Source organism: Dipodomys merriami, unplaced genomic scaffold (assembly GCF_024711535.1).
Source record: "Dipodomys merriami isolate MVZ:Mamm:240054 unplaced genomic scaffold, mDipMer1.0.p SCAF_117, whole genome shotgun sequence".
Classification (NCBI taxonomy): Eukaryota; Metazoa; Chordata; class Mammalia; order Rodentia; family Heteromyidae; genus Dipodomys; species Dipodomys merriami.
The window spans coordinates 3766779-3772614 of record NW_027202460.1 but is presented as its reverse complement, the minus strand read 5'-3'; positions in this window follow the sequence as shown (position 1 = coordinate 3772614).

The following is a 5836-nucleotide window of genomic DNA, read 5'->3' as shown; positions in this document are numbered from 1 at the left end:
CTTAGATTTAGGGTGAGGGTTAGGATGAGGATTAGGTTTAAGATTAGGGTTAGGGTGAGGGCTAGAGTGAAGGTGAGAATTAGGGTTAATGTTAGGGTAAGGTTTAGAGTTAGGATTAGGGTTAGGGTGAGGGTTAGGATGAGGGTTAAGGTTAGGGTGAGGATTAGGGTAGGTTTAGGGTTTGGGTTAGGATTAGGGTTAGGGTGAGGTTAAGTGTTAGCACTAGTATTAGGGTTAGGGTTAGGGTTAGGTTTAGGGTTAGAATTACTGCTATTGTTAGGATTAGGTTTAGATTTATGGTGAGGGTGAGGGTGAGTGTTAGGGTTAGGGCGAGGTTGAGGTTTAGGGTTAGGATTAGGGTTAGGGTGAAGTTGAGTTTTATGGTTAGATTTAGGTTTAGTTGGAGGGTTAGTTCAAGGGTTAGGGTTAGGTTAAGTTTTAGGGTTAAGGTTAGGTTAGGGGTTAGGTTGAGGTTTATTGTTAGCGTTAGGATTAGGGTTAGGGTGAGGGTGAGTGTGAGGTTTAGGGTTAGGGTTAGGCTTAGGCTTAGGCTTTGGGTTAGGCTGAGGGTAGGTGTGAGGATTAGGGTTAGGGTGATGGTTAGGGTTAGGGTGAGGGTGAGAGTTAGTGTTAGGTTTAGGGTTAGAGTTAGGGTTAGGGTGAGAGTGAGGTTTAGTGGTAGAGATAGGGTGAGGGTCAGTGTTAGGGTTAGAGTGAGGTTTAGGGTGGGGGTAATGGTAAGGGTTAAGGTGTGAGTTAGGCTGAGGGTGAGGGTTACAGTAAGGGTGAGGGTTAGGGTTAGGGTGAGGGTTAGGATTAGGGTTAGGTTGAGAGTGAGGGTTTAATTGAGGATTAGTGTTAGGGTTAGTGTGGAGTTTAGGGTGAAGATGAGGGTTAGGGTTAGGGCGAGGTCTAGGGAGAGGGTGAGGTTTAGGGTTAGTGTTAGGGTGAGGTTTAGGGTTAGGGTGATGGTTACGGTTAGTGTGAGGTTTAGTGTTAGGTTTAGGGTTAGTGTTAGGGTGAGGGTAAGTGTTAGGGTGAGGGTTAGGGTTAGGGAGTGGGTTACCTTTAGGGTGAGGGATAGGGTTAGGGTTAGGGTTATTGTTAGCATTAGGGTTAGGGTTAAAGTTATGGTCAGGTTGAGGGTGAGGGTTAGGATTAGGGCTAGAATGGGGTTTAGGGATTGGGTTAGGATTAGGGTTAGGGTCAGGTTGAGGTTTAGTGTTAGATTTAGGGTTAGGGTGAGGCTGAGGGTGAGGGTTAGGGTTAGGATTAATGTTAGGGTTAGGCTTAAGGTGAGGGTTAGGTTGAGGATGAGGGTTAGGGTTAGGATTAGGAGTAGGATTAGGATTAGTGTTAGGGTGAGCGTGAGGGTTAGGGTTAGGGTTAGGGATAGGCTTAGGGTCAGGCTGAGGTTGAAGGTGAGGGTTAGTGTTAGGGTGAGATTTAGGGTTAGGGTTAGGGTGAGTGTGAGGGTTAGGGTTAGGCTTAGGGTTAGGATTCTGTAGGGAGCCGAGGCAAGACTCCGCCCACTCCCTTGCAGCTTTGAGGTAACCACCCCAGACGGTGCTTGGCGGGACGCCTGGGCTGTGCGCGTGCGCGAACCAGGTAGAGTCCCCAGCCAATCCCATGACACCTGGTGACGGTGAAAGGCAGGCGACCAACAATAGAAAGACCCGCGTTCCGATTCTCCTATATAAGCGGCTGTGTTTCGGGTGCACGCTCTCTCGCGCCCAAGCTCTCCTACAACTAAAAGGCTCTCCAATAAAGCGTGATCTGAGAAGACTCCTGGTGTGGTGGTCGTTTTTCCTCGCTGGTCGAGTAGACGGTCGCTACAAGTGGTGCTGAAACCCGGGAACGAACCTGGGACGGGACCCGCGCGAGGGGCCGAACCGGAGCCAGAACTCAACACGCGGAGAGGGGACGTCGGTAAACATCCCCCGGTATGCTGTTCACTGTAGATTTAGATATTTATTGGTTGCTTGCATTGCTTCTTCCTTTGTGGCTTGTCTTTTTGATGGTGCGCACTTGCCTCGAGGAGGGAGGGTTTGATTTAATCCAGGAAGGATGCAAAGTACTAACACGGCATCAGGATAGTCTATCAGAGTCAGCATACAGTAAGGGGGAGGAAAATAGGCCTAAAAGAAAAAGGGAAAAAAGAGAAAAGGATCCTAAAGAATTAAAGCAAGAGGGGCTGCAGCCCTCACAAAAGGAGAAGGGTTTCAGAGAGGAGGGGGTCTCAAGGAGACCCCCATGCCCTTCTTTAAAAGCAAACCGGTTCTCAGCCCTACATGTGGAAGGGCGGGACCAAGAATATAGTAATCTTGTGAGTGACTCAGAGGAAGAAATGTTAGAGGAGGAGGGAGAGCAGCTCGATCCAGCTGATAGTGAAGAGTTAGAAGAGGCTGCGGCGGAGCACGAGGCAGACAGATATGGAGGGTGGCGCCCCCTGGGGGTGGGAGTACCGCAGCAGCCAGGGAGAGGAAACGGAGCTGCCCCTCATCCGTCGGCCCCCCCGCCGTGCCCGCCGGCAGGGAAGAGTCACTTTATAAAAGAAAACACCTGCTCGCGATTACCAGCCGCTTTCCCAGTCTTTGAGAATCCCATTACTGCTGAAAGAAATTTTGAGCCGGTTTCCTACTCCCAGTTAAAAGATTTAGTTGAGGCAGTCAGGACTTATGGAGTGACGGCCAATTATACCACTGCCTTGCTTCAAAGGCTAACTATTAATGCTATGATTCTGTGGGAGCAAAAATTGTTCAATATTTTCCTGAATTAGTGGCTAAACAGGCAATTTTGATCTGAAAAAAAAAAGGCAATTTTGGGTATAAAGTATTGTTTGATGCACTTTGCAAAAATTCCAGATAAATTAATTATTCCATACACCCGTGAGCAAGTTGAAATTTTAGCAGCCACAATGGATATGTGGGCAATTCTTGTTTGCTCATTTCCAAATGTAAGTGATAATCATTATCCTAAGCATCCTCTGCTTGCCATAGTTAACAAAAATTTAGTGTATTTTCCTGTTGTCACTTCAAAGGAGCCCTTGGCTGATGCTCTGACCATCTTTACGGATGGATCAAAATCTGGACAAGGTGCCTTTTTTGTTCAAGGACACAAACAGCCGGTAGTCTTTAATTTTCGGCCGAATGCCCCACAGGCTGTTGAATGTTTAATTGTGCTTGAAGTTTTTAAAAGATTTGATTAACCTTTTAATTTATTTTCTGATTCATTATATGTTGTAAATGCCGTTGCTTCTCTTGAAGTTGCTGCTTCAGTTAAGCAGGCCAGTACAATTTCTAATGTTTTGTTACAGATTCAATCCCTTATCTTAAACAGAAAACATCCTTTTTATATTGGACATATTCACGCCCACTCTATGTTGCCGGGCCCGATGGCAAAGTGTAATGATTTGGTGGACCAGGCAACTCGGGCTATGGCTCTGGTTGCTGCTGATCCTGTAGAATTGGCAAAAGACTTTCATTTATTGTATCATGTACCTGCTAATACCCTTAGGAAAAGATATAATTTGTCCAGGCATGTGGCAAGAGATATTGTTAAAGCCTGTAAATTTGTGTTACCTTTCTTCATCCTCCCCATGTGGGGGTAAACCCCAGGGGGTTGAGACCAAACGCCCTATGGCAAATGGATGTTACTCATCTGACGGAATTTGGTAAGTTGAAATATTTACATGTGTCTGTGGACACCTTTTCTGGTGTCATTCATGCCACACCTCTGGCAGGAGAAAAGGTGTCTCACGTCAGAATACACTGCTTAGAAGCTTGGGCAGCTTGGGGAAAGCCCCTTAGACTTAAGACGGATAATGGCCCTGCTTATACTTCCCATGGTTTTCGCGCCTTTTGCGCACAAATGCAGGTTGCCCACACCACCGGATTGCCCTACAATCCTCAAGGACAAGGTATAGTGGAAAGAGCTAATAGAAGCATAAAAGAAATGCTTCAAAAACAAAAAGGGGGAGTTGCTGAGTCCGCATCCCCCAGGGAAAGACTTTCTCTTGCGCTCTTTACCCTTAATTTTGTTTTTCGTTTTTTTTTCTTCTCAGATAAAAACTTTATTTTACAATTTTATAAAGCAGCTTTACATTAAGCACAATTCATTTACTTTGTGTAGAAACAAAATAACCTTTCCATCTGCAAAAAAATCAAGTTTTGCTGCATATAAAACTAACATGTGCACATTGTGCTTCAACCGCAAAGTCTGTACAGCGTTACACAGGACTACCCTTCAAGGAGGGTGTCATGTAAACATTTATTGCATATTTCACACATGGTGTACAGCCCACATGTATAGTGGAGGAGAAAGACAATGACAGGACGCTGGAACCGCAGCTCCTGTGAAAGTGCACACTGCCAAGAAGACACTTGCTGCACAGGAGCTTTGTGGTCACCTCTGCACCCCTGGCACACCTGGTGCTTCTTGACTGAAGCCTTACATACAGGAACTCCAAAAGGGTCAAACTTGACCTTGGTCTGGAAGCTTTTGGTTGGTTGAGCAATTGAAGTGGCAACCAATTATCAGCAAATTACCTTTGCTGTTTAGGTGAACAAAACCAACACCTATAGTCTTAAAGAAAATAAAAATTAAAGAAACAAAACTTTAAAGTACCCTCCCCAGTATTCCTAAACTCAAAATAAGTAAACATTTTCCATGATTTAAAACCCTAGACAGCTCTATAGTTGTCAGGGTGAAAATGCAGATGGTCCCAGGTGGCGTCCCTCCTTGGTGGTCCAGCTCACCTACAGGTAACCATCCTGCAACAAGCTGACTTAGGGACATCTGCGGGGTATCTGCACTTCAATCAGCTCCATGATTCCGAATGTCCTCAAGTACCCACAATGCCCCTTGGGGATAGAAGACAAACCAAGCTGCCACTACAGTGTGGAGGGCAGTGTTAAACCAGCAGCAGCCCTTCCTCTCCCCTCCCCTCTTAGCTTGGGACTGTGGGATTAAGGCACTGGTATGTCCCAGAGCAGGACCACAGTGTTCTCACCAGCTCTCCTTTTCTGAAGACGAGCATGCAAACACAAATAATCCTGGACCCACTAAATAACAGCAAACATGGAGAAGGAGGGCATTCATCTGAAACGTCAGCATGAAAAAATGGGGGAGGTTCTTGCCTTTATTACTGAGATAAAACATATTTAATGCTTAAATGTTGTTGAGACATTGAATGTCTGAGAACTACAAAGGTGGACGGGAATGTAACACCCACATCTGTCTGTTATGGGTAAAATGAAGAGCTGGGGTCATAGAAATTGGGAACCAAAGCTTATTTGTATACTGCCAGCTTAAAATTGTTTCCAGTGTGGAATGAATTTTCATGTTCCTGCCCACTCTGAGGTGCATACATTTTGTGTACCTATCACAGACATGTTTGTTCCATTGCACAACACCATGTAGGCAGAGAGGGCACCGGTTCTTCTGAGGTCAGGTGAAGAGCACTCTGTCGGCTGAGCCCTTCAACATGTAGGGGCTCGTGTGTTTCCAAGCTGTCTGTTATTATGGGGCTTATGTTTCTGGGCTGTGCATTACTAGGAAATCTGTCTGGGGCTCAACAAAGACCTTTCCAGACACAGCAGCAGCACCTCTTCTAAACAGCTGGAATAACTCAAAACTAAGTTTTCAAGTAACAACAGAGACAGAGCCCCAATGGCTTAGTGAGAATAGAGAATGACGCCCAAGGGGAGGGAACCCCAGTGTGATTTATGTATGGAACATTTAAGCTAGGCCTTTCCTCAGGTGCAACAGAAGAGATGGTGGTCCTAAAATTACTAAATCCTCGCCAAATTTAGGTTTAAAGTCAATATTCTACATC